The sequence below is a fragment of the Aegilops tauschii genome, chromosome 2, assembly GCF_002575655.3.
Source record: "Aegilops tauschii subsp. strangulata cultivar AL8/78 chromosome 2, Aet v6.0, whole genome shotgun sequence".
NCBI classification, from domain to species: Eukaryota; Viridiplantae; Streptophyta; class Magnoliopsida; order Poales; family Poaceae; genus Aegilops; species Aegilops tauschii.
Genome location: NC_053036.3, coordinates 541,872,298 through 541,896,760, shown reverse-complemented (window position 1 = coordinate 541,896,760; position 24,463 = coordinate 541,872,298).

Genomic DNA, 24,463 nt, shown 5'->3' with positions numbered 1-24,463 from the left:
GAGGTCGAGAAGCTCAGTCAGCTTCTTATCTTGACGAGCCAGCAGCTAGGAGCCGTCTTCGGTTGGGCGCACCGTCTTGGCAAAATTTCGAAAGTCGGAAGGCGGGAGTCCGTTGGCGCGTGCGCCGGGCCGCGGGCCGGCCGCTCACCGCCTGCGAACCATGTGGCATTACCTGGCCGAAAAAAGCCTGCCAACCCACGCGCGCGACAGGACGTCGCCGCAGGCCGAGGGCCCACCACTCCTACGCCTAGGCCCAGGCGCGGATCCTCTGTGGCCCAGAGCTGTCCGCACGTCTTCCGGCGGCGGTTTCCGCACGCCGTTAGGGCGTAATAATCGCGGGACGTGGGGGAGTGGGCGCAGTTAATCCCACGTTCCTCCCCACGCCTCGCCTCCTCGGCTCTGCCGCATGAGGCTATAAGTAGGGGGAGGAGGGGAAGTGTCAAACGCTCGCACGCTCCTCCTTTCTCCGCCATCATCTTCCTTCTGCTTTCCCTCGCAGCAGCGTCTCGCCGCCGCGCCTTCCCACCAATCTTCACTCCGCCCCGCAGCTTTGCCGCCGCAGGGCCGTGCTTTCTCCGCTGCCGCACTCTTCCTTGCTAGCTTCTCGCCACCATGCAGTACGGCGGGGACTGGGACAGCTCCCTCGTCCATATGGACCACATCGAGTTCCTCCGCAAGACGCGGCGGTTGCCCGGCAAGGACCAGGTGCAGGTCCGTCTCGCGCCGGAGAAGGAGATCACGCCGGCGCCGGAGGAAGGCGAGCGGGTAGTCTTCTGCTCGCACTTCCTGCGCGGCCTCGGCTTGCCGGCGAGCGCTTTCTTCCGCTCCTTCCTCGACTTCTATCAACTCCAGCCGCACCACCTCACTCCGAACACGGTGGTGCTGCTATCCGCCTTCGTCACCCTGTGCGAAGGCTTTCTCGGCGTTCTCCCCACCCTCGAGCTCTGGGGGGAGTTCTTCCAATCTAAGCTCGGCACCCGCATGCAGGGCGTGCCGGCTCAGAGCAGCGCCTTCATTGCGACGCGGAGGCCGGCGGCCGACAACCCCTTCCCTGTCATCACGCTAATCCAGTCGGTGAAGCTCTGGCAGAAGACGTATTTCTACGTGAGGAACGTCGCCCCGCAAGGCGACTACGTCAACTTGCTGGCTTACGTAGCCGGCCCGCCGGCTGGGAGGCGGCCCCAATGGTCCTATCGGGCCATGACGCTGTCGCAGGCTGGAGCTGCGGCCGTCGCCCGACTCCGGGTGATGATCCAGTCGGAGGGCCTGACTGGGTCTGACTTGCTGGCCGCCTTCGTCGCGCGCCGGGTGCTTCCGCTTCAAAGCCGCCCTCACCTGATCTGTCAGATGAGTGGCCAACTCGATCCGAGCCGGATGTGCACCAAGGACATGCCGCACGACGAGGTGGCTCATATGGTGAACTATCTTGCGAACTGCAAGCTCTCCGCAGAGTGGCGGTTTTGCAAGGAGCCATACTCCCGTGCACACCCTCCGCCTATGGTATGCTCTCTTTTTCCCTTTCTTCTCTTAGTTTTGTCGCCGAGTTCCTCTTGGCCGACTCTGACCAGTCGGCACATCTTGGCAGAGCCCTCTCCTTTGACCTGCAGCCGAGTCGGAGGCGGAGCGCCGATTTCTCCCCGACCGGGCGGAGCATGACCTAGAGGACCACGACTTGGGGGCGGCCGCCATGGACGAGAACACCAAGGCGGGTGGCGGCGAAGCAGGCGGCTCCGGGCTTGGAGCCAGCTTCGACGACTGGCCGGATGATGACGAGGCGGAGGTCATCGCACGCCGCCAGCCGGCGTCCGGCCACGGCGTGGGTTCCTCCGCCGCGCCGCCTACTCGGGGCGGCGGGCAGAAGCGCCGGGCCGCGTCGGGCTTGTTCGGCAGTCGGCCGAAGAAGCCCAAGGGCAGGGCAGCAGCGACCAGGCGGGATGAGGCGGCCGCGAAGGCGGCCCGCTTCCGCAAGGTGGTGAAGCAGTTGCAGACGGTGTCGGCGTAAGTGTATATTCTTTGGCATATTATTTTTTCTTTTCTTGGTAGATTTCTGAGTCCTTGCCCTTTCTCAAAACTCAGGGCTCCACTTTCTCTTGAGCGGGTTGCTGCCGCCTCCGTCGTTGGATCGCCGGGAGGATCCGGGAGCACCCGCCGCGTGGACCCCCGCGCCGAGCTTCAGGCGAAGACGGAGCGAAATGCACGGGAGGAGCGGGAGGCGGAGGAGTTGAGGGCGGCTGCCGCCAAGGCGGCGCAGGAGGAGGAGTCGGCGAAGGCGCATGCCGATGCGGCGGCCAAGGCCCAAGCGGAGGCTGCGGCCACGGCGACAGCAGAGGGGGCCTTGCTTGTCACCCCTCTGCGTGTCGCGGCACCCGAGGTCCCGGAGCCCCCGCCGGAGGAAGCCGGCGGCGACCAGCCGGGTTGGAGAGGGAGGATGACGTCGTCGTCCCGAAGAGGGAGGATGACGTCGTCGTCCCGAAGAGGGAGGCGGCACCAGCCTCGCCGACTGGGGCGGCTCAAGGCAGCCGGCCTAACGTGCCGCCTGCGCAATCGGCCGGGGGCGAGCCGGCCGCGAGGATGGACCTGGTGGTCCAGTCGCCATCGCGCCAGCGCGCGGGGAAGGCCACTTCGGACCCGCAGAAGGCCGCGGGCTCCGGCTCGTCGACCCAGGACGTGGAGGCGGCCAGCGCTAGCTCGGGGTGGACGCCGGGTGGACGGACGGCCGTGGTGAACATGGCGGCGCAGGAAGTCCGGAACCGGCTTCAGTCCCAGGCTGCGGCGCTGAGGAAATACAATGACGAGTTCCTTGCGACGCGAGCGGCCATTCGGGCTAGTCTCCCTATTTTTGCTTTTTTGATCTTGGTTTCTTCCGTGGGGGCGCGTCAGCGCACCCACTGGGTGTAGTCCCCGAGTTCCGAGTCGGCTGCTGAGCAGGCGGCTTGGAACTTCTTAGCGGGCTTTGTTTGTTTATCCTGTTCTCATTCGCTTCTCTGCCTGTCTTGCAGGACTACCACAACCTCTGCGCGGCTGCCTTCAACTCCCAGGCTCGGGAGCTGACCCAGAAGAATGCTGATCTATCTGAGAGCCGGGGTATGTGCTTCATCTTTTATCTCACGTGGGGGCGCGTCAGCGGACCCACTGGGTGTAGTCCCCGAGATTCGGGCCGACTGCTAAGCAGTCGGGTCGGATCTTCCTTGACGACTTCTTCCTTATTGCTTCTTTCTTTTCTGCCATGCCTGCAGCGGCCAACGCCAAACTGAGGGAGCAGCTGGGTGGGACTCAGGCCCCCCTCCGCGCTAAGGAGGCCGAGTTTGACGCCTTGGCCCAGGAGCATGACCGCCTGGCCAAGAGGCTGGCCGACCAGGAGGAGAGCCACAAGGCGGCCCTGAAGGCGGTGCAGGACAGCGAGGCCGCCCTTCAAGCTGAATATGAGACGGAGGCGACAAGCTGGGCCGAGGCGAGGCAGTCGTTGATCAACGGCTTCGGCCAGATCGAAGACTTGGTTGACGGTAGGCCGCCCTCTTCTTCGTCCCTTGCTTGTCGCTTGCCGTTTGGTTCATTTTCTGACTTGGTGTTTTTCTCTACTTTCTCTTTCTTTCTTGCGCAGAGTACTTCCCTGGCTACTCTACTGCCGCCAACCAGGTCGTCGAGGCCCACTGCGAGGCACAAAGGCAGGCTGGCGCCGAGATCGCGCCGAACGCTCGCCGGTCGCTGGAGGAACAGCTCTTGGCGATTCAAGCCCGCCTCCAGCCGGCTCACCGCATGCTCCGCCGGCTTCAGCGTGTTGGGACGCAGGTGTTGGCCGCTCTCTGGCCTGGTGAGGTGATTCCCCGCACCCCCAGTCGGATTGCCAACTGGCTGGAGGTGGCGGCCGGCCGCTTTGAGGCCTGGAAGGCTTCTACGGCTCCGTCCGGCGCCAGGAGGGCGCTGGAGTTCGTCAAGGCCTGGTATCCCGAGCTGAGTCTGGACCAGCTGGCCACCTGGCGGCAGGAGGCCAACACAGAGTTGGAGCCGGCGCGCCCGGCTATCATCCAGCGAGCCTCGGCGATCGCCGACTACACCGACACCAGCGCCTTCGCTCCTGAGGTGGATGACAACGGCGTTGCCCAGCCGGAGGAGTGGTTCGGCTGAACCCGGCAGACGGCGAGGACTCGGCGGAGGAGATTGACTCCGGCGACGAGGGCGAGGAGGAGGAGGAGGGTGAAGACGCCGCGCCAGATGGTGGAGCGGCCGGTCAGCCTCAGCTTGACCGTGCCTCCAGCAACAAGGCACGCGCGGGCGCACCGCCTGCAGCCGGCGATGACCAAGCCGAGACTCGCCAGCCGACCACTCCTCCAGCCGGCGCCGCCGTCTCCACCGACCAGCCCGGCTCTCCTGCTGCGCCCTTAGTCTAGTCTGCTGCCTCTACTTTCCTATTTTACCACTCTTGGAACAGTGTTTTGTTAAGTTTGCACAATTCCACCCACTGGGGGTGTATTCGAACTATATTGACTGCCGGCCTGTTGAAGGCCTTATGTGTTAATTATGCATGCGTTTGGCTTTCCCTTATTCTTTGCTTTTCATACTTCGGTTGTTTCCTTTGCCGCCCTCCCTTGGTTGCCGCCTTCCCAGCCGGACAGCTGCTCTGCAGTCTGTGGCTGGAGAAGTGCTTGGCCAGTTGGGAGGGCAAGTACTCTAGCTTTGTTGGATTATAGCGAAGTGACTGGGAGGCCGGCCAGCCGGCTGTTTTGACAGCCGGTAGGCGTGGTTGGAGGCCGTCTTTGTGTTATATAAGTTCGTTAGTCCTTAGCCGTTTTTCATGTGGGCATCCTTTCTGCCTTTGGTTCTTGCCAGCCGGACGGTCGGTTCTTCGAGCTGCGACTTTCAACAAGAGATGGCTCGGGTGCCGGCACACTACTTGTCTGACTTCAGGTAGAACTTTTAATATAACTTAAGGCGGTCTGACACCCCAAAATTTTGGCCTTGTTTTATTTATTAAAATATTGCGAGGAAATAAAACTTTTCCAATTGTCAAGTTTTACCTTTTGTGATTTTGGATTTTTGCCTCTAGTGGGAGAAACCTTCAAAGGTATTGTTGGACTTGATTTCTCTCTATAATAAAACCTTTATTTATCAGTGGATTCAAATGTTGCAAGATTTATTTATTCAAAAAGCTTTCTTTCTTTAAAATGATTCCTTTTGCATTTGGGGCCTATTTGCACTACAACCACTTGACAAATGCTTTTAAAAATTCCACCAAAATTTGGGGATGTCATGTGATGTTTCCACATCACTTTTATGCAAAGATACCTTCTAGCCATTGGAGATTTTGAGCTCTGCACCAATTTTTCCAATCTGGTCCAGTAGGCACTTTTGCACTGCAACCCAATTAAATATTTCTTCAAAAATTCTTCCAAGTGTTTGGAGATGACAGTGGATGCATACAATTCATCTTCAAGCAAAAACCCAATGATGTTCTTTGAAAAATTTGAGTGGATCAACCTCTTTTGCATTCTGGTCCAATTTGGTGATTTGTACTGCAACCATATTTTTCCTTGCTCTAGTGACCCTGAGCTTCCTCCTACTTGTAGCCCTCCCTACCAAACTCTTAAGTCCAGGAGATTGGGCTCATTGGGGATTTTGAAGTGCATGTTCTAAACCCCTTTTCTTTCTGCCCAAAACTGGAGTTTTGCAAAACTTGCACTATCAACTTTCTGTTTTTGCCAAACTGACCCTACCACCATCTCCTGTGTCTAAGGAGGCACTGATCTGGAGTTTTTGGCCACTCCAGGAGTTGCCTATGTGCATCTGGCATTCTGTCGAACACCTGGTGTGCACAGTCATTTTTGGCAAGCTCCCTGGTTTGCATTGTGGACTTGTACCCCAGCCCTATCAACCTTGTCCACTGAGCTCTAGACCAGCTCTACCCTCGATCTGTGCTTTGCCAGCTCCACCCTCGCGCTCTAGACCACGCTGGCATTCCGTCGAGCACCTGCCGTGCGTGCTCTGGGCGCGCCCAGAGCGCACGTTTTGCACGCGCGCGCACTACGCCGACACGCCGCACTGCCGCGCTCGACGTGACCCGACCCTGGTCCCTCTGCATCGCTGAGCCGCGCACTAGTCGCCCCCTGCTCCACGATCACTCTGGCACCCTGCTGCGCCGCTGGCCGCGCCCTTGGCGGCACGCCGGCGTCGGCAGTGGATTCCGCCGCGGACGGCGCCGCCCAAACCACCAGCGCACGCCAGCTGCCCCTGTGAATAGCTCGTGCTTATCCCCCCGCTCGTCGGCACGCTTTCATCGCAGCTGCGATGCCCTGCAACTACAGCAACGGCTGTCGCCGACGAGCTTATCTTCTGCCGCCGCGGAGCCGCCTCGTCACGCTATATAAAGGGCCCCCGAGCCCCTCCGAGCACTCACGCGACTTCAGACTTCCCCCGTAGAGCTCCCCGCGCAGTAGATCGACCGGAGAGGACCGTTTCCCCAACTCCGGCCAGCTCGGCCGCCGCCAAGCCCCAGCGCGATTCGTCGCCGCCGGCCACCCTTTTGCCAATCCAGCGCCACCAAGAACCTCCCCGTAGTCTTGCGGAGCTGCCCAGCTACCCAGCTTCGGTCGGAGGCCACCGGAGCAACATAGTCACTTCACCACCGTAGCCTCCCTCCGCCGCGGAGCTCGCCGCCGGCGATTCCTTCCACCTCCGCCGACCCAACGACCACCCAGAGGACTGCCTCGGTCTTGCCGTCCCATCCCCGCCCTTGGATGCCCTCGAGGAGCCGCCGTTCGTCGCCGGTGATCGCCGGAGCCCCGCCACCGTTCGGGCGCACAAAAAGGAGGGAGAGGGAGAACGGTCAAACCTGACCAGTGGGCCCTCTGGACCCACTGTCAGTGAACCGCGCAGCGCCCTCTCTCTGTTTAAGTGGAGACGCAAACCCCCGAGTGCGTTTCCTCTGCTGCGAAAGCGTATTTCTGCTGAAACGTTTTCCTTTTTTCTGGTTTTATTTAAAAACAGAGTTGACCAAACTTTGACTGGCTATAACTTTTAAAATAAAACTCCAAATGAGTTGATTCTTTTTCCTACCTCTCTCAAATTTCATCTAGTTTATTTTAAGATTTATTTCAAAAATATTTGAGACAGGTCTTGGTACTGTGTTTGAAATATTTGTATTTGTGTATTTTGCAAAATAGGATTTTTGGAGGAAAAGGAAAGCTTCCAATAAGTGCATCCTTTGCATACTCTTGAAGGCAAGCATTTCTGAACTCTGGCATAATATTTGTTGTGGTGTTTGGATACGATCACAGCACCTTTTGTCTTGGAGTATAAGTGACAGTTTATGTATCGATGTAGTCTCGTGCATGAGTGCACTTTGGAGTTGTTTGTGGCCAGCAATGGATACCCTGAGGATTTGGATCGCCCTCGTGAGCTTCTCTTGCACACCGGTAGGAAGCGGGAAAGTCGTGGTCTTGGGTAGACACGAGCTTGTCCCTAATCCCTCGTTGTGACGAGTATGCCCGGCATAGCATGGTGAGGCTCGAGGAGTGGTGATTTATTTCACTAGTGGTAATATTGTTGGTGGATACTTGGATCACCTGACTCGGTTGTAGACCGAGTCTTGTTCAGTAGCTTCCTTTTGTTGGTACCGCCACTTGTCCCTGCAGGGGACAGGGTATGGTTCAGTAGGTTGTCAACCCCTTTCCAAAGCACACACCGTACAGAGAGATCGTGATGAAGGTCCCGGGGCCACGGATTAAAGCCTGTCATTCGGTCCGGGGGCATGGGTGTTTTCGGTTGTAGCCGAAGGGGATAGCTTCCCCAGTTTGCGCGCGGTATAAATTTTGTGATCCCATGCTACGTCGAGGTTGTAGCCTCCCCACTTAGAGTTTTGCTTGGCAGGTGTCGTGGGTGATTCCAGGCACTGGTGAGTTAAGCTGGTGTGTGCAGGTCAGGCGTGTTTTCAATCAAAAGACCGTAGACGGAATTAGTCCCGAGGGACTGAGTAATCCCATTACTCGTGGAAAATGGTACTCCCTCTGCAGAGGATACATCCTGTTGGATAGTCATGTTCTTGAGTATAGGACCACAGTCTGGGTTAAATCTTGATAACGGTATTCGGATGGAGAACGATTTAACTAGAACTCTGTAACGGTATTCGGATGGAGAACGGTTTAACTAGAGCTCAGTAACGGTATTCGGATGGAGATACGACTTGACTGAATTATCGGTTTTCGGATGGAGAAACGACTGTACTAAATATTGTTTATGATTATGGCACCTTTGGATTATGATCTTTATTATTATGGACTAACCATTTATTTTATGTATATTATTGAGTATCCCTGGGACGGTTCTACCTCCTGGATATTCACTGTGATTATTCTCTTATATGCCCTTTAGGTGGTGTCGCCCCGACGCCCGACTGCGGCATTGTTATTTCTGCATTTTCCGCTCGAGGAGTCATTCAGACACTCGTTTGGCACCAGTATTATTATTTCTGTATTTTCCGCTCGAGGAGTCATTCAGACACTCGTTTGGCACCAGTATTATTATTTCTGCATTGTCCGCTCGAGGAGTCATTCAGACACTCGTTTACTATTCTGCATTTTCCGCACGAGGAGTCATTCAGACACTCGTTTGGCACCAGCGTTACTATTCTGCATTTTCTGCTCGAGGAGTCATTCAGACACTCGTTTGGCACCCAGTATTTTATTTTGGTATATTTTTATCCATATGTGTGCATCATGGTTTCTCGTATATTTTCGTGACGGATGTATGATCGTCTATTAAATCTGGAGTATGTTGGATATATTATACCCGTGTTCTTAATGTTTGCGAGTACATTCAAACGTACTCACTGGCTTGTCCCTGGCTATTGTCTTGGCCAGATTGCCTTGCGTGGAGGTATGCATCGCGGTGACAACCTCGGAGCCTACGTGTTGACATTTGCAGCCTCGCGAAGATAGGAGTTATCCTGGTCAGCTGTTCTTGTGGGAAATGGAGTCCCATAGGCGCAGATGTTTCCAACCGCTTCCGCCCTCAACTATTAGAAACCAAGTGTTGTACTCCCAGGCCTAAATGGTCTTGTACTACATATTTTTGTTCCTTGCTTGGAATTCTTGTATCAAGTTGGTACCTCATCAGCTAACAGTAATCCTGGGGCTGGAGAGCACACAGGCCGTTTTTCTGGGAATTTATATCCCAAAATCCGGTCGTGACAGGCGGCCAGTCCCCGGGCCGACTAGTCGAACCCGGTGCCAGACAGAAAATCAAATGTAATAATACATTCATGAATATGGCACTTGTCATTCATAGATAAAGGAGGGCAGTCCCCGAGTGCGCCTCGGGGGGCCCGTTTGTCTCATACTTAATACAAAAAAGGTAGCATGATACATACTGCTTTCAACTGTAAAATCTTCTCAAGAGGTTGGCGTTCCATGGTCGTTCCGACTCCTTGCCGGAATCATCCCTCTTGCGTGCTCTTGGCTTCTGTGCGTCGATCAGGTAGTAGGAGTCGTTGCCTAGCGCCTTGCTGACGACGAAAGGGCCTTCCCAAGGGGCCGAGAGCTTGTGCTGGCCGGCTATTTGTTGGATCTGCCGGAGCACAAGGTCGCCCTCTTGGAAGGATCTTGGCTTGACCTTTCGGTTGTGGTAACGGCGCAAACCCTGCTGGAGATGGCGGACCGGCTGAGTGCTACCAGCCGGCCTTCTTCCAGCAGGTCGACGCCGTCTTCTCGTGCTTCCTTGGCCTCCGCCTCCGTGTACATGGTTACCCGAGGCGAGTCGAACTCAATGTCAGTTGGGATGATGGCCTCGGCACCGTATACAAGGAAGAACAGAGTGAAGCCGGTTGACTTGTTTGGGGTAGTACGCAGACTCCAGAGGACAGCCGGCAGCTCATCGAGCCAGCAGCCGGCCGAACGCTCCAGTGGTACGACCAGTCGGGGCTTGATGCCGGAGAGGATGAGGCCGTTTGCTCGCTCCACCTGGCCATTTGACTGCGGGTGGGCAACGGACGCTAAGTCCAATCGGATGCCCTGTGTTGCGTAGAAACGTGCCAGTGCTCCCTTGGCAAAGATTGTGCCGTTGTCGGTGATGATGCTGTGTGGCACGCCATACCAAGTAGTGATGTCGGCGATGAATGTCACGGCAGTCGGCCCGTTCAGCTTCTTGATCGGCTTCGCTTCGATCCACTTGGTAAATTTGTCCACGGCGACAACCAGATGTGTCATGCCGCCGCGGGCTGTCTTGAATGGTCCCACCATGTCCAGCCCCCAAACGGCAAAGGGCCAGGTGAGGGGCGTGGTCTTGAGTGCAGAAGCCAGCAGGTGTTGCTTGGAACTCAAGACTTGGCATCCTTTGCAGCTTTTGACTAATTCTTTGGCATCTTCCAAAGCAGTCGGCCAGAAGAAACCATGGCGGAAAGCTTTGGCCACAAGTGATCTTGAGGCTGCGTGGTGGCCGCATTCGCCTTGGTGGATATCCTTGAGGATTGCTACGCCCTTCTCTGGCTCGACGCAGCGCTGGAAGACTCCAGTGACGCTACGCTTGACAAGTTCTCTGTTTATTATTGCATATGCTCCGGCTCGGCGTTGCACTAGTCTTGCCGAGATCTCATCAGTCGGCAGCTCTCTGTTGACTAGGAAGTTGAGGATGGGCTGGGCCCATGATGGAGCTGTGACTTCTTCTACTGTCAGTGCGGCGACTGTGACCCGGGTGGGCGGGTTGGGTTGTGGAGAGTTGGAGTCGGCCACCGCTTCTTGTGCCGCTGCAGTCCCCGGGCCGACTGCTGCAGTCCCCGGGCCGCTTGTCAAAGTCCCCGAGCCGCCTGCTGTGTTCCTCCAGTCGAATCCGGCTGCATCAGGGGCAGGCGATACGAAGATAGAGTCCGACTCTGGAGACGGCTTGATAGACGGTTTGAGGAGGCGCTGGAGAGAGACACCGGTTGGTATAGCCTGTCGGGTGGAGCCGATCCGTGCCAGGGCATCTGCTTGGTCGTTGTCGGCCCGTGGCACGTGGAGGAACTCGCACCCTTCGAAGTATCCACTGATCTGCTGGACGAGGAATCGATAGCTCGCCATGTTTGCATCCTTGGCGTCCCAGTCGCCAGATGACTGCTGGACCACCAAGTCTGAGTCGCCATAGCACAGGATCCGGCGTATGCCGAGCTCTTTGGCTAGCCGGAGCCCGTGTATGAGTGCCTCGTACTCAGCCACGTTGTTGGAGGCGGCAAAGTGGATTTTCAGTGTGTATCTGAGCTTGTCACCTTTGGGAGAGGTGAGGACGATGCCAGCTCCCAAGCTAGTGCACATCTTGGACCCGTCGAAGTGCATGCGCCAATGAGTGGAATCGGGAGCCGGCGGTAGGTACTGGGTCTCGGCCCAGTCGACGAGGAAGTCGGCCAATGCTTGGGACTTGATGGGGTGCGGGGCTGGTAGAAGATTGCGTAAGGAGCCAGCGCAATGGCCCACTTGGCCACCCGGCCGGATGCATCCCGGCTGCCTATGATCTCGGCAAGCGGGGCGGTGCATACGACCGTGATGGGATGCTCTTGAAAGTAGGGCTTCAGCTTCTTGGCGGTGAAGTACACTCCATAGCACATCTTCTGGTAGTGCGGGTAGTTTTGCTTTGAGGTGGACAGTACTTCACTTAAATAATATACCGGCCTCTGGACTAACTGGGCTCGGCCTTCTTCTGGGCGCTGGACCACGATGACTGTACTGACCACTCGGCTAGTCGCGGCTATGTAGAGGAGCATGGGCTCCTTCTCAGTCGGCGCCGCCAGGACAGGTGGAGTGGTCAGCATCTTCTTCAACTCATGGAAGGCTTGGTCTGCTTGGTCGTTCCACTCGAAGTGAGTGGATTTCTTCATGAGTCGGTACAGGGGGAGAGCCTTCTCTCCTAGCCGGCTGATGAAGCGGTTTAGGGAGGCCAGGCACCCGGTGAACTTCTGCACGTCTCGCAACTTGGTGGGAATCTCCATTCTCTCAATGGCCTTGATCTTCACAGGGTTGCACTCAATGCCGCGTTCGGAGACCAGAAATCCTAGAAGCTGGCCGGCTGGTACTCCGAACACACATTTCTCGGGGTTGAGCTTGATCTGGAATCGGCGCAAGTTGGCAAATGTTTCTTTGAGGTCTTCCAGCAGGGTACCGTGCTTCTCCGTCTTCACCACAATATCGTCTACGTAGACGTGGGCATTTCTGCTGAGTTGCTTGAGGAGGCATTTCTGCATGCAACGCTGAAAAGTGGCACCGGCATTCCTCAGGCCAAATGTCATAGTCAGGTAACAGAAAGCTCCGAAGGGTGTGATGAAGGCGGTCTTCAGGCGGTCAGCTGGGTCCAACCTGATCTGGTGGTATCCTGAGTAGGCGTCCAAGAAACTCAACAGCTCGCATCCGGCTGTGGAGTCTATCACTTGATCAATCCGTGGTAGGGCAAACGGATCTTTGGGGCAGGCTTTGTTGAGGCTAGTGTAGTCTATACACATACGTCATTTGTTGTTCTTCTTCAACACCAAGACTGGGTTGGCAAGCCACTCTGGGAAAAACACTTCCATAATAAAGCCGGCGGCAAGGAGCCGGGCTATCTCTTCTCCTATGATTCTTCTCTTCTCCTCCGACAGTCGGCGGAGAGGCTGCTTGACTGGCTTCGCGTCCGCTCGGACGTGTAACTTGTGCTCGGCGAAATCCTTCGGAACACCCGGCATGTCCTTTGGGGACCATGCAAAGATGTCTCGATTCTCACGGAGGAAGTCGACGAGCTCGCCTTCCTATTTACTGTCCAGGTTTGCACCAATGACAGCAAACCTCTCCGGGTTCTCTGGGTCCAGAGGTATCTTCTTCGTCTCCTTGGCCGGCTGGAAGGAGCCCTGCGCATCATATTCCTTGGGGTTGGGGGACAGGGCCGGCTGCTGTCCGGCCATGGCCACAACTCGCTCCAGCATCTTCTTCTCTTCTGCCACCACGAGGGACTCGGCCAGCCGGCTGCTGGCTGCAGCGCACTCGATGGACTTCTTGTAGTCGCTGGCTACAGTGATGATCCCCTTCGAGCTCGGCATCTTCATCTTCAGGTAGGCGTAGTGGGGCACAACCATGAACTTGGCCAGGGCAGGTCGGCCTAGCAAGGCGTGGTAAGGGCTTTCCAGATCCACTACCTCGAACCAGATTGCTTCTCGGCGAAAGTGATCCTTGTCTCCGAAGAGAACATCCATCTTGATCTTGCCGATTGGGGAACAGGACAGGCCGGGTACAATGCCATGGAACATGGTCCGGCTTGGCATGAGCTGCTTCGCCTTGAGGTTCAACTTCTTCATGGTGTCGCGCTACAGTATGTTGATACTGCTTCCGCCATCAATCAGTACGCGGGAGAATCGGGCAGCTCGCCTCTCCGTTGCGAGGGTGACATCCAACACCAATGCATAGGAGCCAGGGGACGGCATCACCTCTGGGTGATCGGCCCGGCTCCAGCTGATAGGCCTTTCGGACCAATGCATGAACTCGGGGTTGCCGGAGGTGACTGCGTTGACCTCTTGGTGCTGTCGGCGCCGGCGGCGCTTGTCTTCAACCTGGCTTGTGAAGATGACGTAGGCGGCGTGCTCATCTGGGAACTCATCTTGAATGGCTCCGACTGCTGGTCGAGCAACCGGCTGCTGGGGGGCTGGAGGCGGCGGGCCGGGAGGCGGAGGCGGCACCAGCCCCTCGCCCTTGGAGATCCGTGTAAGCCAGTGGCACTTCCGGGTCGTGTGGTTGGACGGCTTCGCGTCGCTGTGGAACTTGCAGGGGGCATCGAGAGTCTGCTCGTAGGAGAAGGCCGGCTGCCAGGCCGGCCTGCCACCCTTCTTCTTGGGAGCGGGCCGCTCTTCGGGCTGCTCGTCTTCGACAGTGGCCACCTGCCGACTGGTGGAAGGCGGCATAGGGGCCTTGCGCTTGTGGTCGTTCTGGTAGGGGCGCCGATTGGAGTCGCCAGTCGGCGTCTTGGGGGCCGGAGTGAGCACCTTCCCAGAGGCGTCCACTCGGAGCTCGGTCTTCATCGAGGAGTCGGCCGTGGCGTACTTGTCAGCTATGACCAGCAGCTCGTCGAGGGTAGCCGGCTCGTCGCAGAGGAGTCGGTGCTTGAGGAGGGTGCCCTCTCGGCACCCGGCGGTGAAGTATTCGATGGCTTGAACCTCGTGCACCCCCTCGCAGGAGTTGCGGAGCTCGGCCCATCGCGTGAGGTAGTCGCGAGTCGATTCGCTGGGCCCTTGGACGCACAAGGAGAGCTGGCGGGGCTTTGGAGGCCGCTTGTACGTGCTGGTGAAGTTGCGGACGAAGACTTCCGTGAAGTCCAGCCAGCTGTTGACGATGTAGGGCTTGAGGCTGTTTAGCCAGGTGCGTGTCGTGCCTTGAAGCATGAGAGGGACGTACTTCACGGCTACGCGCCTGTTGCCGTTCGCTATGCTGACAGCGGTAGAGTAGTCGATCAGCCAATCTTCTGGCTTCACGGAGCCGTTGTACTTGGGCGTGTCTCTGGGGAGCGAGAACCCTTTGGGGAAGGGCTCGTCGCGGATGCGGGGGCCAAAGCAAGGCGGGTCGACATCGTCTTCTTCTTCTAGCGCTAGGGATCGTGCTAGGCGGTCGATCCGGTGGCGGGCGTCGTTCTCGCCGACTCCTTCGCGGTGGCCTAGTCGGCCACCGAGAGTCGGATGCGTGATAGGCGGCGGGGTGGGATATCTCTCCCCACGAGGCGGGGGAGGAGACGGATTGCCTTGGCGCTCCACTGCTCGAGGGCGGCCTTCTGCGTCGCGCTCGATGGTGATTTGAGTCCGGCTGCGGCTAGCAGCCGGCTCCTTGTCTTTCCTTGCGCGGGCGCCGCTCGCAGTCGGTGACCGGGATGTCGCGGTGTGTTCTCGGCGTGGGGAGGACTCTCAGCGCGGGCGCCGGCTTCATGCCGTTCTGCGGCCGCGTCGATCAGCTGCTGGATGCGCCTCGTCATGTAGCGGAGCTCATCAGCCCCCAACCCGTCCAGCTCTTCTGCGGCCGCCTGGGCGGCTTGCAGATTCTCGAGCGGTGTGGCGTAGACGGGGCGGTCTGCCCCCAGCATGCTGGCGATGGCCGCGTCGTGCTTCTTGACGAGGCCGGCTCGGCTCGGCCCGCCATGAGGCGGCGTACCAAAGGCGGCGCGGTCGACTTCACGCTGGTGAGCCTCGGTGAGGCGTCTCATGGAGGCTATCTTCTGGCCTTCCGTGATGAGAGCGAGGCGTCGTGCCTCCAGAGTCTCGGCATCGGCGTCGGCCGGGATGGGGACGGACAAGTCATGCATCGTCGCTTGCAGGGCGTCGTGGGCGTTCTCGCCCGAGTCGGCAGCGTGGCTGATGACCAGCACCTCAGTGACAGCGCTGCTGCCACTGTCGGCTCGGGGGAGAGGGTCGTCGAAGACTACCACGTCGGAGGGGTAGGCGTCGAGCGATGCCGTGTCGGAGTCGACAAGCATCGGGTCGGTGGAGCCGACCGACTCCAAGTCCACAGCCAGCTCGCTGGAGACGTGAAGCTGGTCGAGGAGGCTGACGAGGCGGCTCTCGGGGTAGTCTGTGCCCGCGTCGGACGCGGGCTCGTCGGAGATGCGGGTCTCGCCAAGAGATCGGCGAGGCAGCTCGCCGCGCAGGCGTCGTCAACGACTTGCAGCGCGACGGGGCAAGCGCCATCGGGCGTTGCAGGCTGGCTACGCTCGCGGGGGAGGAAAAGGGTTCCCGTCTAGAACAGGTCTCCGGACGACGGTGCACCTGGCCCCACGGTGGGCGCCAAATGTCGGGTGGTAGGTGCGACATACGCCAACGGGTGGCTTATCATTGTGGGAGCCAGTAAGACATCGTCGGTGCCTGGAAACGGGATAAGGCGAAGACATGCACGCCGGCGGATCTTACCCAGGTTCAGGGCTCTCCGTGGAGATAACACCCCTTGTCCTGCTCTGCGGGGTCTCCGCATGATCACTAGATCAGTACAAGTAGCTACAAGTGCTCCTTGAGCTGTTTGGCTAGAGGAAGAAGAAGGGCAAGGCTAGCTCTCCCTTTCTCTCTATGTGGTGTGTGAAACTCTATGAGATCAACCCTTTGCAAGGGTGTCCCGGGGGGTTTATATAGGCCTACCCCCAGGGGTACAATGGTAATCCGGCTGGGCGCGGGTCCCAGCTGTCGGTGTCTATGCTCGCCGGCTTCTCCGCCGACCATTGGGGCCCGCCGACTGGTGGGTCCCGCCGGCTGCCGACCTCTTGGCCGACAGGCCGGCCCCACCGCTTGGGGGCTTTGTCGGCGGCTGGTTACTGTTGCCTCGCCTCTGATGACGAGGGCTTTGCCGAGGTAAGCGTGGCTACAGTGCCGCCGCCTTGCGGGCTCTCACTGTAGCCTTACCTCGTCTTGTCTCCTTAATGAGGCACATGTTTCGAGGGAGGGACGTAGCCGGCTATTGAGAGCCGGCCACGCCCCTGGCTGACTAGGGGAGGCCGAGCCGCCTTCGAGTGTCTCTCTGGCTAAAGGGGTCCGCCGCCCACGGGCCGTACTGGCGCTTGTCGTGGGTGACATCGAGGCCAACATGGCTAAAGTGCCGCGCCGGACGGGGGATGGCTGGCCCGTACGGCGCCCTGTGGCCATGCCTGCTTCAGGATTCAGGGGTAGTGGGCTGTACTGCGGCCATGGCCCATCTTATCGCCGTTATGTGGGTACAGTCTTGGTGGGTGCAGTCTTGGCCGGCTTCTGGGAGTCGGCTCTCTTCATGGCCGGCTTCTGGGAGTCGGTCCTCTTGGGGCCGGCTTCCTGGAGTCGGCCATCTCGTAGCTTTCTTGGGGAAGGTTTCTAAGGCCGGGTCGCCTTCTGGTAGTCGGCCCTGGGGATAGCCGGCCGGGGGAAGGCGGCCCTATGCTTCGTATGCTTGAAGGCTCGAATGGCCTGATAATTTTTCGAAGAGCCACGGGGAGTCGGTTAGGCTACCCGTGGCCATTTACTCCGACACCACCGTTACCGTTACTTCCATACTACTTTGCTACTAAATACTTTGCTGCAGATACTAAGTTATCCAGGTGTGGTTGAATTGACAACTCAACTGCTAATACTTGAGAATATTCTTTGGCTCCCCTTGTGTCGAATCAATAAATTTGGGTTGAATACTCTACCCTCGAAAACTATTGCGATCCCCTATACTTGTGGGTTATCAAGACTATTTTCTGGCGCCGTTGCCGGGGAGCATAGCTCAATTCTTTGAGACACTTGGGATTTATATCAGCTGGTCACTATGAGGAACTTGAAAGACGAAAGAAGTAAGATTTTTCCCTCAACTACGAGGGGAGGTAAGGAATTGCCATCTAGCTCTGCACTTGATTCACCTTCTGTTTTGAGTAAGCTTGCGACACCTAAACCTGCTTCTGCTATTAATTCTGATATGTCGCATGTTGTTGATGATGCCACTTCTACTATGCATGATACTTATGATGAAACTACTTCTATGCTTGATACTACTGTGCCACTAGGTGAATTTCTTGATGAACAACTTGCTAGGGCTAGAGAGAATGAAATAATTAAAACTGATAATATTGATGAAAGTGATGATGAAGATTCTCCCCCTAGGTATGAATTGCCTGTTGTGCCTGAGGGTTATGTTATGGATGAAGAAACTGCTAGAGACTTTCTTGCTTGCAATGATAGGAGTGATCTTAAGAAATTATTTAGCTAAGCTGAAAGAAAAAACTCTGAATGCTAGAATGAAATATGATCCTGCTTATGCTACTTCACCTATCTTTGTTACTGATAAGGATTATGATTTCTCTGTTGATCCTGAGATAATTGCTTTGGTTGAATATGATCCTTTTAGTGACTATGAATCTGAAACTGTTGTGGCACATCTTACTAAATTAAATGATATAGCCACCCTGTTCACTAATGATGAGAAAACTCGCTACTACTATATCCTTAAATATTTCCGTTCTCATTAAAGGGTGATGCTAAGATATGGTTTAATTCTCTTGATCCTGGTTGTGTGCGTAGTCCCCAGGATATGATTTACTACTTCTCTGCTAAATATTTCCCCGCTCATAAGAAACAAGATGCCTTAAGGGAAATATATAATTTTGTGCAAATTGAAGAAGAGAGTCTCCCACAAGCTTGGGGAGGCTTCTCCAATTACTTAATGCTTTGCCTGTTCATCCTCTCAAGAAAAATGAAATACTTGATATCTTTTATAATGGACTAACCGATGCTTCCAGAGACCACCTGGATAGTTGTGTTGGTTGTGTTTTTAGGGAAAGAATAGTTGATCAAGCTGAAATTCTATTGAATAATATGTTGACCAATGAAAATAATTGGACACTTCCTGAACCAACTCTCCTAAGCCAACTCCGAAGAAAAGGGGTATTCGATTTCTCAGTCCTGAAGATATGCAAGAGGCGAAGAAATCTATGAAAGAAAAAGGTATAAAAGCTGAAGATGTTAAGAATTTACCTCCTGTTGAAGAAATACATGGTCTTAATTCATCACCTATTGAAGAAACACATGGTCTTGATAACTCGACACAGGTAGTAAAGGTAAACTCTCTATAGATATGATAAAGCTGAAATCCCTCCTGCTAAGTTTGCTAGCCAATGTTTGGATGAATTTGATAACTTTATGGTTAAGCAAGAAGATTTTAATGCTTATTTTGGTAGACAACTGAAACGCAATGCTTATATGATTGAACACTTGGGTGATTATATGTCTAGAGTTAAAGGTGAACTTAAACTCATTAGTAAACATGCTTCTATGGTTACCACTCAAGTAGAACAAGTACTTAAAGTTCAGAATGATTTGCTCAATGAATTGAATAGTAAGAATAATGACTTTGCTGTTAGAGTTGTAACTAGAGGGAGTAAAGTGACTCAGGAACCTTTGTATCCTGAAGGTCACCCTAAGAGAATTGAGCAGGATTCTCAGAGAACTAATGTTGATGCACCTAGTCCTTCTAAAAAGAAGAAAATGAAAAATGATAGGGCTTTGCATGCTTCTAGTGAACCTGTTGTAGACACACCTGAGAATCCCAATGATATTTCTATCTCTGATGCTGAAACACAATCTGGTGATGAACATGAACCTAGTGATAATGTTAATGATGATGTTCATGTTGATGCTCAACCTAGCAATAACAATGATGTAGAAATTGAACCTGTTGTTGATCTTGATAACCCACAATCAAAGAATCAACGTTATGATAAGAGAGACTTCGTTGCTAGGAAGCACGGTAAAGAAAGAGAACCATGGGTTCAAAAACCCATGCCTTTTCCTCCTAAACCATCCAAGAAAAAGGATGAGGAGGATTTTGAGCGCTTTGCTGAAATGATTAGACCTATCTTTTTGCGTATGCGTTTGACTGATATGCTTAAAACGAATCCTTATGCTAAGTATATGAAGGATATTGTTACAAATAAGAGAAAGATACCGGAAGCTGAAATTTCCACCATGCTTGCTAATTATACTTTTTAAGGGTGGAATACCTAAGAAACTTGGAGATCCAGGAGTACCAACTATACCATGCTCCATTAAAAGAAACTATGTTAGAACTACTTTATGTGATCTTGGAGCCGGTGTTAGTGTTATGCCTCTCTCTTTATATCGTAGACTTGATTTGAATAAGTTGACACCTACTGAAATATCTTTGCAAATGGCTGATAAATCAACTGCTATACCTGTCGGTATTTGTGAGGATGTGCCTGTTGTGGTTGCAAATGTTACTATTTTAACGAACTTTGTTATTCTTGATATCCCCGAGGACGATAGTATGTCTATTATTCTTGGAAGACCCTTTTTGAATACTGCAGGGGCTGTTATTGATTGCAATAAAGGCAATGTCACTTCTCATGTTAATGGTAATGAGCATACGGTACACTTTCCGAGGAAACAACCTCAAGTCCACAGTATCAATTCTATTGGAGAAATTCCATCGGTTATTATTGGAGGTTTTGAATTTCCTCTTCCTACTGTCAAAAGAGATATGATATTCTTATTGTTGGGGATGTACATATCCCCGTTGAGGTAACATAGTGTTATTCGAAATTTCTCTGGTTCCATGTTATTCGGAATGAGTTTCTTAACAAGACTTGATCAACCTTGTTAGTGGATTCCTTTTGATGAGCATGAGATTGATGAAGTTAGAAAGCACAACCTTCTGTACCCTCCTTTTACTTTCTGTTATTTAGATTAAATAGAGCAAAAATAGTATTTTCTGTCTGTTTTCTGAATTATCCGCGCAATAAAAAATACCCCGGAAATAAAAGTTCTCCAAATGCCCCGAAAATGAAATATGATTTTTTTTCTGAAATATTTGAGAATATCTGGCACTGAGAACACATCAGGGGAGCAAGCACCTGGCCACGAGGGTCCAGGGCGCGCCCACCCCCCTGGGCGCGCCCCCTGCCTCGTGGGCCCATGGTGGCTCCCCTCCATTTATTCCAGCCACCACACACTCCTTCTTCCTCCCAAAAAATCACCAACAAGCTCAAGCACGAGTTCTAGCTCATTTTGCTGCGATTTTCGATCTCCTAGCTCAAAGCTCCACTCAGAAAACTGCTTTGGGGGATTGTTCTTCGGTATGTGACTCCTCCAATGGTCCAATTAGTTTTTGTTCTAGTGCTTTATTCATTGCAAATTCTTGCTGCTTAGGTGACCCTGTTCTTGAGCTTGCATGTCAAATTTATTTGGTCCCAAGTAGTTCTAATGCATGATATAGTCTCTAGGCACTTGTGGGAGTAGTTGCTATTGATTTTGTTGAGTTTGGTTCACTTTTATTTTAAGTTACTAAAATTTTCAGAAAATGATGAAGAGATTATTGAGGGGCTCGTCGAGCCGAAGCTCGAAGGACAAGCAAAGTGAGGAGGATAAGAGGCCCAAATATAATCTCCCTCGCACTGTGGAAGTTCGGCCGTGTGAATGGCCTTGTGATGAGTTCTTAACAGTAGCCAGGATTCATGATGATTTCTATTCTTTGGTTGAGAATGCGGGCCTCACCGACTTCCTCCGCGACCAGCGCGAACAGTATCTCTTACTGACTAATATTTTCGTGCAAAATTTGCATTTCCATGCTAGGAGATCACCACCTTCAGTGGAATTTTATTTATATGATAAGCATAAGGAGATGTCCCTTTCTGATTTCTGCCGGGTTTGTAAGATACCCCTTACTGGCAGCATAGAGGAACCACATCGTAGTGATGTGGAAGGGTTTATTGATATGATTGTTGTAGGGGAAACTAGGAAAGTTTCCGATGCAAGAATTACTAGCATACATTTTCCGGTTCTGCGTTACTTTGCGATATTTGGTAGTAGATGTTTAATTGGTCGCGGAAACTGTGGAAACCATAGTGCCCCTGATATTGTTATTTTGGGCCATGGCTTGTTTCGTGATAACTCTTTTAGCCTAGGCGCTATCGTTGCCAAACGGTTAAGTCTTAACCACACGAAGGGTCCCACCTTGGGAGGTATCTTCGCCTCGCGCCTTGCTGCACACTTTAACATACCTATTAGGCATTATGAGAAAGAAGAAAAGTTGCTGCCTCCTGTTTTTCTAGACTATAAGAGTATGGTAGCACATGATTCTATCGTTAAGAATAAGGAAAAGACGCTTAAGTACAAACTGATATTTGATAAAATTCGCCCTGAGATTATTACTTTGTCTGCTCCTTCTTTGTTTGACTTATCTACAGGCAAGTACCTTGTTCAGCCGGAGGCATTTCATGCCTACCAGAACCCCACACCAGCTACAGAGCCAGAGCCGGAACCACAATTTGATCCTTCACGATAGTCTGTTTACCAGTGGGATCTGGAGGAGATTGCCAACCAGTGGCAACCCGAGGCTCCTTCTTAGTATGACCCCAACTACAACTTTGATCCATGGCAGTAGACCAACTTAGGCCAAAAGCCTAAGCTTGGGGGAGTACGTATTTCTCACCGACATTACATTCATGTTCACACACTCATGCTAGTTGTCGGTGCTCATACTTTTTCACTGTAATATCCATGCTAGTTTATTTTCTTTTTCTCGCTTTCTTCTTGTGTGTTTGATAAACCTTAAGAAAAACAAAAAAAATTAGTTGTAGCTTTTATCTAGTTTACTTTTCTTGCCCGTAGTAGCAATAATTAAAAGAAAATCCAAAAATATTTCCTGTTCTTCTTTTGTTTGTTGGGAGCTTTCCCGTGTAAATAGTTTTATTTTATTTCTTTTCTTTGGGGGTCGAGAGGAGAAGACCATAATGAAAATGTTGAAGTGGCTCTTATATGCATTATTGTTGATTTAACCAAGAGCCCATATTACCTTGTCTTCTCCTTTGTATTGAATGCCTGCAGATTCCAGCTTAGTCCAATTCACGTGCACTATTATTATTATCCACATCGTTCGGTCATGCAAGTGAAAGGCAATAATGACGATATATGATGGAACGATTGAGATGAGAAAAGCAGGTATGAACTCGACCTCTCTTGTTTTTGTAAATATGATTAGTTCATCGTTCCTGATTCAGCCTATTATGAATAAACATGATTACAATGACAATTAGAGATTATAGTTGCTTATGCCATGCTTAATTAGCTAGGAGTTTATAATGGTTTACCTTGCGTGCCAACATGCTATTAAAATGGTTGTGATGTGGTATGATAGGGTGGTATCCTCCTTTGAATGATTCAAGTGACTTGACTTGGCACATGTTCACGCATGTAGTTGAAACAAAATCAACATAGCCTTCATGATATTTATGTTCATGGTGGATTATATCCTACTCATGCTTGCACTCAATGTTTATTAATTTTAATGCATGTTCATGACTGTTGTCGCTCTCTAGTTGGTTGCTTCCCAGTCTTTTTCTAGCCTTCACTTGTACTAAGCGGGAATACTGCTTGTGCATCCACCTCCATAAACCCCAAAGTTATTCCATATGAATCCACTATACCTTCCTATATGCGGTATCTACCTGCCGTTCCAAGTAAATTTGTATGTGCCGAACTCTAAACCTTCAAATGAAATTTTGTTTTGCATGCTCGAATAGCTCATGTATCAACTAGGGCTGTCTGTATCTTCCATGCTAGGTGGGTTATTCTCAAGAGGAGTGGACTCCGCTCCTCACTCACGAGAAAATGGCTGGTCACCGGGATGCCCAGTCCCATGCTTTATGCAAATCAAATCGAAATAATTGCAAACAAAACTCCCCCGGGACTCTTGTTAGTTGAAGGCACTCGTTGTTTCGAGCAAGCCATGGATTGATGCTTGTTGGTGGAGGGGAGTATAAACTTTACCATTCTGTTTGGGAACCGCCTATAATGTGAGTAGCATGGAAGATATCGAGATCTCTCGGTTGTTATGTTGACAATGAAAGCATGCCGCTCAAAATATTATTCTTCTCTACTATAAAATCGAGCTCTGGCACCTCTACAAATCCCTGCTTCCCTCTGCGAAGGGCCTATCTATTTACTTTTATGTTGAGTCATCACCCTCTTATTAAAAAGCACCAGATGGAGAGCACGGCTGTCATTTGCATCCATTACTATTAATTTATATTGGGTATGACTATGACTGGATCTCTTTACCATGAATTACAATGTTTAGTCAGTCCTTGATCTTTAAAGGTGCTCTGCATTTATGTTTTGTGGTCTCAGAAAGGGCTAGCGAGATACCATCTTGTTATATCATATTATGATTGTTTTGAGAAAGTGTTGTCATCCGAGATTTATTATTATTGCTCGCTAGTTGATTATGCCATTGATATGAGTAAACATGAGACCTAAATGTTATTGTGAATATGGTTAGTTCATAATCTTTGCTGAAAACTTGAATGCTGGCTTTACATATTTACAACAACAAGAGCAAACAGAGTTTGTAAAAGTTTTTCTTTATCACTTTCAGTTTATCAACTGAATTGCTTGAGGACAAGCAAAGGTTTAAGCTTGGGGGAGTTGATACGTCTCCGTCGTATCTACTTTTCCAAACACTTTTTCCCTTGTTTTGGACTCTAACTTGCATGATTTGAATGGAAATAACAAGGACTGACGCTGTTTTCAGCAGAATTGCCATGGTGTTATTTTTGTGCAGAAATAAAAGTTCTCGGAATGAGCTGAAAATCAACGAAGATTATTTTTGGAATTAATAAAAAATACTGGCGAAAGAATCAAGGCCAGGGGGCCCACACCCTATCCACGAGGGTGGGGGCGCGCCTACCCCCCTGGGCGTGCCCCCCTGCCTCGTGGGCCCCCTGGTGCTCCACCGACCTCAACTCCAACTCTATATATTCACGTTCGGGGAGAAAAAAATTAGAGAGAAGGAATCATTGCATTTTACGATACAGAGCCGCCGCCAAGCCCTAATCTCTCTCGAGAGGCTAATCTGGAGTCCGTTCGGGGCTCCGGAGAGGGGAATCCGTCGCCATCGTCATCATCAACCATCCTCCATCACCAATTTCATGATGCTCACCGCCGTGCGTGAGTAATTCCATCGTAGGCTTGCTGGACGGTGATGGGTTGGATGAG